The 12,198-nt window shown below is 40.1% G+C and overlaps 1 protein-coding gene across 11 annotated transcripts in view; it reads right to left on the reverse strand.

Annotated features, from left to right (window-relative positions):
• LOC139628234 (multiple epidermal growth factor-like domains protein 11) overlaps window positions 1–12,198 on the reverse strand; it is a 138,973-nt gene that overhangs the window by 118,043 nt on the left and 8,732 nt on the right. The window contains exon 3 of one of the 11 annotated variants that reach the window (XM_071489715.1): window positions 5,054–5,112. The exons of the other annotated variants lie outside the window; for them this stretch is intronic. The gene's annotated coding sequence lies outside the window, so the exon portion shown is untranslated. The remainder of the gene's footprint in view (window positions 1–5,053; window positions 5,113–12,198) is intronic. 11 annotated transcript variants of the gene reach the window in all.

The raw sequence follows: 12,198 nt of genomic DNA on the forward strand, positions 1-12,198 counted from the left end.
GGCTGCTGTTCACTGTTCAGATGGTCACCTGACTCGTTTGAAGAAGGTTCTTTTCCTGTCACAGTAGAGGAGTAGTCACAGTAGGAAGCACGTATCTCTAAATGCTCCACAATTTTAAACCTGAGTTAAATTATGTTAAGGTTGGACATCAGTAGGTGGTTGTAAGTGGTAGAGAAGTTGCTGTTTTATCACCACCTGAGAGAAGATATTTATATTTCTCATCTATTCACACCTTGATTTCTGCCTATAAGGCCAATTAATCCACTGTGGGCCTCGCTCAGTAATATAATGAGGAACAAAAGCTCAACAGTGTTCATACAACCCATGACAAGTGCTCCACATCTGTGATGGTTTCCATGGAAAGCCTAAACACTGGTGTCATGGTGACGGCTGCTTTATTCTCTTCTGCCTCCAGTTTCTCCTCCTCACCTGCTCTCTCCAGTTTTTGTGCTTTTACCGACCATCTGCTGACACTTCAGCCCCGTCACGCCTCACCTCTGCACCACATACCTGATGATCACCTGAACTCATCACCTAACTCTGTAAAATGCTGTTTGTTGTATTGTTGTTATAGTGTTTAAGCTTCTGCTTCTGCCTGCACAACTGTCACTGATCTAAACATCCTCTAACTTGATTACCAGCCCGCTCACACTCATTGGCCACTTCATGTTAACCACTACAACAACTGTGTCGTGAAGTCTATTTTTATAAAGTGTACACATTTTCAGTTTTTGCCATCACTGTGAGAAAGGTCCCATCCAGTCTAAAGGTCCATGTGTTTGTGATTATAAAGCAGGTCTAGGTTCTATATTAATACTGTGAAAGTATCAAAGCCTCAGTCCACAGAGAAATGCACACAGCCTGTATTCAGAAACTGAGCCTTAAAACCAGCCGTCAGGACTTCTGGAACTTTGTGATGTCACAACAAAGCAGTCACCGCCCTCAGCCACCTGCCAAGCCCCGCCCACCTGGACCCACCATCCAACCTTACAGGATTTGGTTTCTTTGAGTGTTTACCTGAAATCTGCTATATTCTTATTGGATCACTCAGAAAACAGTCAGCCAATCAGAAGAGAGGCTCAGATCCTCTCTTCTGATTGGCTGACTGACCTGTTGTTACTAGAGCTCCAGAGAGAAGCCTGAGAGAGGAGATGTAAAACTACACTGAGATGGTTTTTGGTTAAAACCACAGATATATCTTCTGATGGAGATCAACACTTCAGATAAAACACAGAAGAAGAGTAAAACATGGACCTTTAATTAGGTCTAAGTGGGAGGTGAGGCCTTATTTTGAAACCTTCACCACCACCTCCCACCCCAGTCTCAATAATAAACATTAGGTGTGCCGAATAAGGCGGACAGTGAGTGTATTTGCACGGTTTGTGATCCTTTAGCCAACAGTAATCCTGCCAAAAAATAAAGTTTCCTTCTAAAAAATCAATTCTGCTTAACACTGAACCGAAAATCTGAACTCCTGCCAACAGACAGCTCTGCTAATTCCAGTTTAGACCACAAATCTATCCACTATGATTAGAAAAATAATCCCTTTAATAATTGACCTACTTATGCAGACGACATATTGAGCGTGCTCAGCATGATGCATTACTAAAAATCTCCAATCTTTCCAAGTATCTTGCCATGTTAATTAATATACAAACTAGTACACATCCTGCAAATGAAAGGAGGATCAATGTACGATACTGCATAATGAGTACAAGCTGTATAATGACTGCTGGTTACTTTCCCTTTGAACGTATGTCTGAATGAGGTTGCGGTCGGCAGAGCATAAATAGTTGATGTGGCCTGAGTCTCACACATACACACTAAAGGGTTTCTGAAACATGGGTGCCCCAGTTTCTGCTTTTCTATTATGGAGCCTCTCTCAGGACCAAAGATGCTGAAGTGGACTGCATGAGGCGTGGCGGTCTAATCCACAGGGAGCAGTCTGGACAGTGATCGACGTGGTCACAGGACTTTCCGTACGCGGCCTTTGTCGATCACAAAATGTTGTCATGACACACAAAACTTAATTAAAGTGAAGAAAATCTCAGGACACGAGACAAACGTTCAACTATTCACACCACAACTCCTGCGTTCTTTGTTAGGCTACTTCATTCAAATCCAAACACATAGCCCAGACTTGAAAGGCGTCTATGTCTTAAAGTACAGTCACAGAGGAGGAGGTGACGGCGATGAGCTTTTATCAAAGTCTCTGTGAACAAACAACTGACGCAAACTCCTGACACCCCGGCAGGAACTTTTCTCCCAAGAGAGCCGCGATGTCAGCTGCGTAATTCATGAGTGAAGCGTGTCAGGAAACCGAGCCGCTGCGAGGTTATTTCTGAAGCCCAGACACACCTCGCACAACTCGCACAACTCACACAACTCACTCTGTGTAATTTGTCAGGCAGCCCCCTCTCTCATCCCCCTCCTCCACCCACCTTTACATTGATTAGAAGCCTAAGTATGGTGCTGATTAAGCACAGGGCTTTAAAGGTTCAATCAGTGATGTATCCCTCCGTATAGATTTTGTGTAGACCTGCATAGTATGTTCTGGAACTATTTGACTTTGACTGAAAATACTTCTTTTGAAACTTCTTCTATCATAACCTAAAGCAGAGGCTGGATTCAGCAGCGTTAGACACAAATATTACCATGTGAACACAGAAACCCTCTGAACCTACAGACACATAACTGCAGCAGCAGTTGTATCAGTCTGTAATATAACATGTAATCGTATTTAAAATCCTGAACCTCGTTAATGCCTAATGCTCATATACCTCATATGCCAAATATGCACATATACTGTATATATGTAACATAGGTTACAATTATTCTTTTTCACTAGTTATGTTATTCCCACGTTATTGTTGCATTCTCCTTATAATTTTTGTTTGTTTGTTTTGGGTTTTTTTGCATTTTTTTTCTTTTTCTAAATGTGTACAATTTGTCTTGCACTGGTTGTGTGTTTGTTTTTGTGTATTTTGAGTGTTTTTAGCATCCACTCTATGTGCCCTTTAAATTGCAAATGAAGTTTCTTGAATTTAATTGAACTGAATTGTGAATCTCTTACATGACAACAGGTCTGCAGTATTTGCATTAGCAGGGAGAAATGCTCCCATATAACAAGTGTGTTTTATATCACGTCTCAAACTGTGCACAGATAGAGGAGAAAAAATTAATCTAATGTGGGTGAAAGAGACAAGGAAGGAAATTTCTTCATGGATAAATTGAAAAAAAAAACGACCTGTGTGGTTGTTGAGGTTGAAGGACCGGTTGAGACAAACACAACAAAGGTCTCTGTCCTACAAGTTCAGTCCATATTTAACACTTTTCTGAGAGAGATTAAATATGTCTGGCCCAGAGGAAACACAATCAGGACAACAGTGTCTCTTCTTCCACAGGTGCACATGTACAGTGGCTTTTACACATTAACAGTTTTTTCAGTCATTTCTTTGTTTTTAGGTTTAGCATCTAATTTGACCTCATATAGATGCTGAATAAAGATGCTGTTTCTTCTGCAGGTTTCCCCACGGAGGAAACAGGGACCCAGTGTAAATAACAAACTGTACAACTTTACTCTTTTTTTAAAACTAGGATTAGTCTTTCATCCTTGCCCGGCAGGTATCTGTGGTCAAAACGGACTGTGTTATATGGGAGTGACTGATGTAGGCTGGTGGTAAAACACACAGATGCACAGCAGGGTGTGTATAAGAAGCACAGTGGTCACAGTCGGCACAGATTTAAACTGCTGAGGAGAAGGAAACGACAGTACCAAGGGAAATGTTTCCTTACGTGTCTCTGGGACTATGTTTTCATCCCCACACACAATGTAGAGTCCATATCACGCCAGAGCCAAACCAGGGAACAGGACAGATGTTTAAGACGACTTCATTTATGAAATAATGCAGCGGTTTTCAAAGTGTGAGGCATGCCTCCCCTGGGGGGCACCAGATAACTTCAGGTGAGAAAAAATAACCTTGAACAAATAACTGTAAACATCTGGTTAGCTAAAGTCAGATATGCGTGTGGCAAAATGGATCGATTTTTAGTACCAGCAGTGAGAGGAATCTGGGATGAGCAGAAAACAGACGAAGCACGATCCAAGTTTATTCCTTTCTACAGTGCATCCCTGCATCAACCACCTGTGTGCAACAAATTCACTGTTCTCGCTAAGGTAGGAGTGAGCAAAACGAGGAGGCAAAATTTGATTTTGCACAGATAAAAATATGTTAAGGATTTACACACAATGTTGAGACAGTGATATGAAAACTGCACAAAAAGGCCTGTATGATGTATGATATGGAATTATGTCCAAAAAGTGTCTTCAGAAGATATTTTAAAAAATAAAGATGAAAAACTGTTAAAAATTCAAATGTTTAAAATGGTATGTTTCAAAAGTAAAGATGTCTAAAATATGTTAAAACCCATTTTATTCCTGAGTTATAATAAATACTGGTGATTGTTTGGGGGGAGACTCACTTTTCCATCATTTGAAAATCCCTGAAATATTGTATTTGCGTCATACTTGGATCCACCACTAATGATTTTTCAGAAACAATTAGTCTGAAACTGAGAAAAACTGGTGTTTAGAAAATAACACTGATTTGTCCACTGTGGTGATATAATGAGAGGTGTGATACCTCAGCTGGAGGGAAAATGTGTCTGTTGTGTCACAAACTACACAAACAGTCTTGATGGCAACAGAATCATGAGGAGTCAACTCTTTTAACTTTAAAAGAGTGAAACTGCCACCAGCTCCTTCACCATTAAAGGACAAAATCATTGAAATTAATCCGTCCTTAATGGTCAAAATTCATCACGACACAATGATCGTTTTTCCAACTTTGTGAATGTGAACTCATAGGCTTAAATCAAGAAAATCTGATTTAAAAAGACGTTAATATGATCATTTATCTAAGATGATTATTATCTTTTGGCTTCAGCAGAACAGAGCTGAGCTTCTGCAGATTGTCTTGGATTCAGTCATTTGCCTGGTGACATTTCAGAACTAACACAGTACACACCCCTTTATTCTAATGTAACTACTCACCTCATTTACTGTGACATTTAAATCATCACTGGCACATTCAGTTGTTTCCTGAACACGACCTGTTTGACAGATGAGTTCAGGTTAAAAACACCTGGTTTGTTCATTTGTAAAAAAACATCATCACAACACTAAGGAACGTTCAAAACAAATGTGCATCGATGTTACTGAAAAGTGTCAATCACAGGAAAGACACAAAAAAAAGTTACCTACAAATGATCTTTCAAAGTAAAGTAAGGTCAAACATGAAGATGTAAAGAATATGTCAGGGCTGTAAATCTGCCTTCATGGCAGAATGAGAGTAGGAAAGAGAAAGTCGCTGTTCAAAAACTCAAATTACTTTTGGGCTTGTTTTTTCCAGAAGCTTTGTTGGAGACAAAGTGGAAGAAGGCTCTATAATTCAGCTTTTACGCTTTGTTTGGTGCACATCAGCTGAAACACACCATCCTGAAGATGAATTTGAGGAAGGTGGCAGCATCTCTGCAGCCGCCCCTGCAAGGCGTGGGAAGGTAACAGGGGTAGAGGGTAACTTCTAAAGCTGTAAAATAGAGAGAAATCCTGGAGGAAAACCCACTGCAGTCCACAGGAGTGCTGCCAATTTAGAGAAGATTTATTTTCCTAGAGGAAAATGACCCTGAACATAAAGCCACATCCTCACAGATTGGACAACACTTACAATGTCCCAGAGTGTTATAGCTGAAGTTACAGTTGTCTCTGAATCTCTGCCCACATCTTAGATTGTCAGCGATTCACGCAGGTCTGGTGTTGACCCGTTTCAACCAAACTAACTACTAAATATTTCTTTGTCTAATAGTCTGAAAAACCACCTCATGCGAGCGAATACTTTTTTTTGTGACACTAAAGAGTTCTGTGAAATTCATGTGTTTCCATTACTCATTGTATAGTTTGCAATTTCAAATTGTGCATTAAGTTAACAGAAATGTGGCTGCTGGCTGAAAATTAAGCTGGGGGGATGCATACATCACAATTTAAATAAAGATTTGAAGTTGAATTTTGACGAAAATTAGTTTCTATTTTAAAACAGGTTGAAATGTTTCTACTGGAGGATCTGTAAAGTTAAAATTTCCCCCCTTAATGTTTTAATGTTTTACAATAAAAGGAAAAAGTTGGTATTCACGCTGAAAACACAACATTAACATATCATCTCATAAAGATGATTCAGAAAATGCAAACAGTTGCTACATCCAGCAGAGAAACATCAGCATTAACTTATAGTTGTGACGAATTATGTGCGATATTCACTCTGCTTCTGTCTCTGGTTTGGTCTCCACCAGAGGCTGATGCAGTGAGTAGGACTGAAAACACGGTCGACCATCAAACCAAAACATTGAGGCCAAACACTCAAGAACTGCTCAGCTGGGTTTGTCTTGATCAATAGCCCCTTTAACATTACACATAATCAATCTAAAAACATTGATGATTGCAGCTTTAAGTCATGGATGCACTGCATCTAAATGAAAACATGTGACTTCCTCATTATTGGAGTTATAGCTCCTGGCAGCTCTGTCTGCACCCCACCCACCCAGAGCTGTGCTGTAAAGTTCAGCTCCTCCTCTGAAGGCGGTCTGCTCTCCAGCGCCTATTGACAGACAGTAAGAGGAGTTAAGCCAGGAGGCTGCGGGTTGGTGGGATACTCCCCTGGGTGAGCTGGCAGACATAAGACATATCAGCACTATTTGTAAAAAGTCACACACAGCCCCGCAGAGGACGGTCCACTTGTCATTTAGATAAACTGCCTAATAATTGATCGTCACAGAAATGAAGGGAGGGCACTGGGGTTAAAGAAAAACCCTTCAGTTATTTTGTATGCGTGTTTGCATGTCTGTCCTGTGACGGAAAGTGAAGAGTTGGGTTTAGCTCAGCCAGATTGTGGGATTTCTTTAATGGGAAATGCACTCTCTGCATAATAATGCCTATATCTCCAAATGCACTCTCAGGGCAGCTGCAGGCTTTTCAATTCTATCTCAATTTCAAACATACTGAATGCATCTGCTGCCAAAGCACGTGGTCTTCAGATGGTCGAAAGTGTCTAAAAATATCGTGACACTGGAGGCTTGTCTTACATTCTTGGTAATATTTATAAAAAAAACAAGATTTGTTCGTTGTTTGTCTTTAACAAGAACTCCAGCCTCGTGTTTTAGTGTCTACCATTCTTTTGTAATGAGAATTATGAGACACATTTGTCCTTTTTATCCTCACAGCCTAATGCTGCTGAAGCTATTGTCAAACTAAAGATTTGTCCAACTATCGTGATTTAGAAAAGAGCTCAAAAGGAACATGTACTAAGGTCAAAACCATTGAATTTCCCACACAATAGCAGACAGAGAGAATGAACAAACAATTAATCTGCCATTCTCTCCAGGTCTCAAAGGACATCAACACTGCCCTGATTAAAGCCACTTTCTCAACAATGAACGGTGAATGTAATCTACTGACCAGGATACTGAAGTTGGGAATGTGTAAACTTATGTTTTCTTTTTTGCTTTAGTTTAGAAGTTTGTCCCCAGAAGAGGGAAACTCTGCACTGCCAGCCTCAGTGCTGTGTTGACTGATCCATGGCGTCGTAGTGTCAGACTTCACAGGAGAAACGTGAATATCTTTGGAGGATTTCGCACCATGAAAATTCACAGCAACCTTTTCCTGGACAAAAAGATTCATCTCGAAGTGTTTTCAATCCGTGTGGAAGAGAATTTTAATCAAACTAGACACGTAAACAAGAGTTAGCGCGGGATATGACGGCGTGATTGTTGGACTTGTGTGGAGCTCAATAACAGGTGAGGTTTTAGTGAAACCATTGTGCTAGTGCTAATTAGCTATTTTTAGCATGCTAACACTAACATGAAGAGCATGGTAAACATTATGTCTGCTACATGTTTGGACTGACATTGGAGCATGTTAGCATGCTGGTATTAAAAATAAAATGCTGTAGTAAGCACGGCTGCACAGAGGCAGTAGGATGGTCCTCTCTAATGAATCCAATCAAGTGTTTAACCTTGTTAACATGTACATGAACATCCTCTCTGCTCTTTCACCTGGACACCTGGAGCCAGCAGGTGGTGGGCGGGGCCAAGGCCTGATGCAGGTTTCTCAATGAGGAAGTCAGAGTAGATCAGCTTCAGACCAGTTTTTATGTTGGAACAGAATGTTAGATAAAATATTAGTCAGAGCAGAGGATTATTACAGAGTTTAAAACAGAACTTTAAATCTTAGTCCAAATTAATTTGAATGAGCATTGATAAAGTATTTGTTACACATACTGTTGTAGTTGTGGCTTGTTTAGCAAAGATGTAAAGTTTGTTTTGCTTCACTAACACGTCCTTGTCCTTCCCAACCTCGAATAAAGAGCTACACAGAGTGAAACAGTGACGTGTTTTGTACCTCATTTCTCACATGGATCAGTACTCAGTCAGTGCTAAACTAACTTTTCCACACAGTAGTTTGCATTTTACCAGAACAATACAATGACTTGTATGATGCCTTGAGGTCATGTGGAAATGTACGTGGCCAATCTTTTAGCAGAGACACCCCTGCAATCTAGACTAGCATGAGAAAACTCAGATTAAACTATGGTTTTCATGGTTATTAGTTATAGTCATTTTATGTTTCTTGTAACTTCATGATGCTTTACACATTATATATACTCTGTGTGTGTGTGTGTGTGTGTGTGTGTGTGTATATATACAAAAAGAGAGAGTGTGAGCAAGAGAGAGAGATTTGATAAAAATGTGATTCAGATCACGTTTTCTGCAGCTTTTACATTAAACACATCATGTATAGATGCTGGATGGCTCACATGTTGTCATGATTGCTTTTGTTGAGGAGTAAAACAAATGCATCATATTTATGAAAATTTATTTTTCAAAAGCCAAATACGCCAATTGTACAAATTACATCTTACCATCAGGGGAAAAAGTTAATCCTTAACTAGATCTGAGCAAACCCTTTAATGCTATCAGAGCTTTATCACCAGTCTCCTTATTAAATGCATGCACATCTATGTTTCCAAATCCACCAGCATTTAAAACCTCTGAGGATTGTCAGTCATAATTAGTATGTTGTTGCAGCCCTGCTGCTAACATTAAAGCAAAAGAAAGCAAATTTATCTCCAAAGTTCCTTCAGATATTCGCTTTAGAATTCACATCAGAGCACATGAAGGTGTTTCCAATGCGCAGCAGCACACGGCAATCAGCACTTTCCTTCATTAGCAGACTGAAGGTCATCTTTAGTGTCTTAGCTCATATAAAAATGCTTCAGCAGAGTCTCGGCTGAAATGAGGTGCAGCAACGGCAGTCTTTAAGTTTAGGGAACTGAAGGTTTAAATTAATGACAAAGGAGTTTCACATGTTTTCTAACCCACCACATTCTACTTAGTGTAAAACACTAATTATCCAGACTGACCCCGGCCAAGGTTGGATTATCACCCAGGTGCAGCAGGCAACTGCCCCAGGCAACAGACCCTCTGGGCCCCTGAAAGTCCCACATTGTCTGCGACAAGTCCATCGACTGCAAATGTGTTTGAGAATATGCATGAACGAAACGCAACTACAAACTAAGATGTAATCAGTCTGCAGTCAGAGCAGCAGCAACATTATGACTGTCAGTCCAGGCTGCTCCTGCTGTTATTCAGTGCTGAGGCCCTGTGAAGTACACTGTAAAAACTGTATACATAACAACTACAGACAATTTATTATTTCAATGAACGTGAGGAAGTCCTGATAACGTAGAGTCTAAATCTGTTATTTATTACAAAGAGTCAGATCTGCTAACTTGTCTTCTTTAGTTAGAGACGGCAGGAAACCAATTTTCACTCTTCATCCTGTAAAATCTCATATTTTATTACAGAAAATAAACTTTTATATCATTGTTAATTGTAATTAGATTAATTTAATTTGAGTTCAGTTGACAAAATGTCTGATGGATTGTTGACCAAACTCATCAATTTAAGTTACTTAGAAATTGGCTGAGTGATCTGAGAGGAGCAAAACTGCTGCCGCAGGGAAATGGCGCTAAAAATGAACCACAACTATTAAAAACACCTGGTGTTCACCTAAAACTCATGTCGCTCCAGACCAAACATCTGATTCCTCACCCAGAGGTCACAGCGTATGCAAATCTCCTAAATATCCTAAATATTTCTGACCTTGACTTCACGTTTTCCAAACGTTAAATAAACCAGATACATTATCCCAAATTCCGTTATGATCCTCACCATCATCTCGTTTCTCCCATATTCAGTAAAGTTTTTAGCCAGTTTTCCTTCACATGGACCGACTACAGAAGAGCCGCCACATGTGGCAAAAATTCAAAGATACATACGTAGATAGCGTATCCACCAGGAACCAACATAAGGCACAATAATTTACTTTTGGAATAATAAACTTTTTTAAAGCAATAACTGTGTATCTAGGAAACCACTGGAGCCCTGACTTTGTTTACTGTTTTTATACCACTCCACGATTGTTGCTAGCCAATTGTTTTTGATTGGCCGACAACAGGTCTACCTGCTCGGTACTGCAGCTCTTTTAGTCAAGAAAAAAATGTCCATAACACTACAAAATCAACAATATGAAACAATAACAGCGACAGTGAGCAAATAATAATATAAATGCATGGCGACAGCAGCTACTTGACACAAATCAAATACAAAAACAATGAGGTATGTATAAGAAACTAATATAATTAAATTAATTGCGTACAACTATAGACTAAATTAAATATGAAAAATAAATAAATAAATAGAGCAGAGATTGGATATATATATATATATATATATATATATATATATATATATATATATATATATATATAGGATATAGATTCTGTCACGGTGGGCACCAGTGCACAAACCCCACACTGCCACCAGGCGGTGTGGCCATCTCGCTCCTCACCCTGGGCCCCGGGCCCCGGGCCCTGTGACCTCTTCCAGCCTTGATGGTACCACTGCTCGGTTCCGGCGCCGTATGGGCTCAAAGGCACATGTAATAGTTCGTGTCACCGACTCCACAGACCTGTCCAGTTCGTCCTCCTCCATTTTCACACTACACTGTCCTCTACCAGGTTCAGTAACGCTTTACTGTCTTAGCAGGCCAACGGAGCCAGCCAACCCAGTGGCGTAGGCAATTGCGTCATTTAAAAATGGCGACTCGATGGCTAAATAGCTAGGTAGAAATTACACAAATAAATTTAACTTATCTGTGGTTTGAACAACTTTTGAAATAATTTTTTTTTTCCAAAGTGTCACTATCTTCCAACAGGGGAACGGACATAAATCATGAAAATTAAATAATAATATAATAATCACCATGTACAAAATGTAATTCCTCAAGAAACTGGGCTGCAAAATGTAACATTTTAGTTTGTCATGTGTTCATTGTGGATATCCTTAAACAAATTTGTGTTTAACTGACATACACCAAACCTGGGCAGGTAGAATAAACTGATGTGGGTTGAATATGGATCATGTGTGTGTGTGAGAGAGAGAGTTTGTGGGCACTTCAAGTTTTGATTCAGTTTATTCAGCTTTATAAAAACCTTCATAAGCAGAACACAATGCCAAAGCACAGTAACTCGCTCTGTTTATTTAGGAGCTGTCACAGTAACTAACCCCACAGAGACCCTCCACACTGTTGAGTGACAGAAAAGACGGAGGATCGCTTTACAACGAGCGAGTCCTGCTGTGCTCTGCTGGACTTAGTATAATCCACTATAATGCTTCCAGCTCTCAGGGTCTTCTGTGAGGGAGGCCGTCAAAGCTGGTGAGCTTCAAGTCGACAACTTCGTCTGAAGACCCAATCCAGAGGAGAAGCATGTGAACACCAGGACGGAGAGGCTGTTCAGACAGGCAGCACTTCTCTAATCAGCTTTGTGTTTTCGTTCAGTGACAGCTGCTCTCTACATGAATGGGACACAGTCAAAATGAATGCAGCAGCAGAATTAAATTCCTCCCTCACTCTGTAGCAGTGAGAGTGCAGTGCAGTGTCTGTCGTACCGTGATCTCTGCTATAATTTGGTTCCACTTGTCTCCTGGAGCCGGCGAGGTCATTATTTATTACAAGGAACATAATGACTGGGATTGTTCGTCTCCAGGCTCTGCTGTTTAATGAAAGCAGAGGGAAATGCCACAAAA

This window comes from Trachinotus anak, unplaced genomic scaffold (genome assembly GCF_046630095.1).
Source record: "Trachinotus anak isolate AG129_WGS33_773 ecotype Australia unplaced genomic scaffold, CSIRO_AGI_Tana_v1 ptg000011l, whole genome shotgun sequence".
Lineage (NCBI taxonomy): Eukaryota > Metazoa > Chordata > Actinopteri > Carangiformes > Carangidae > Trachinotus > Trachinotus anak.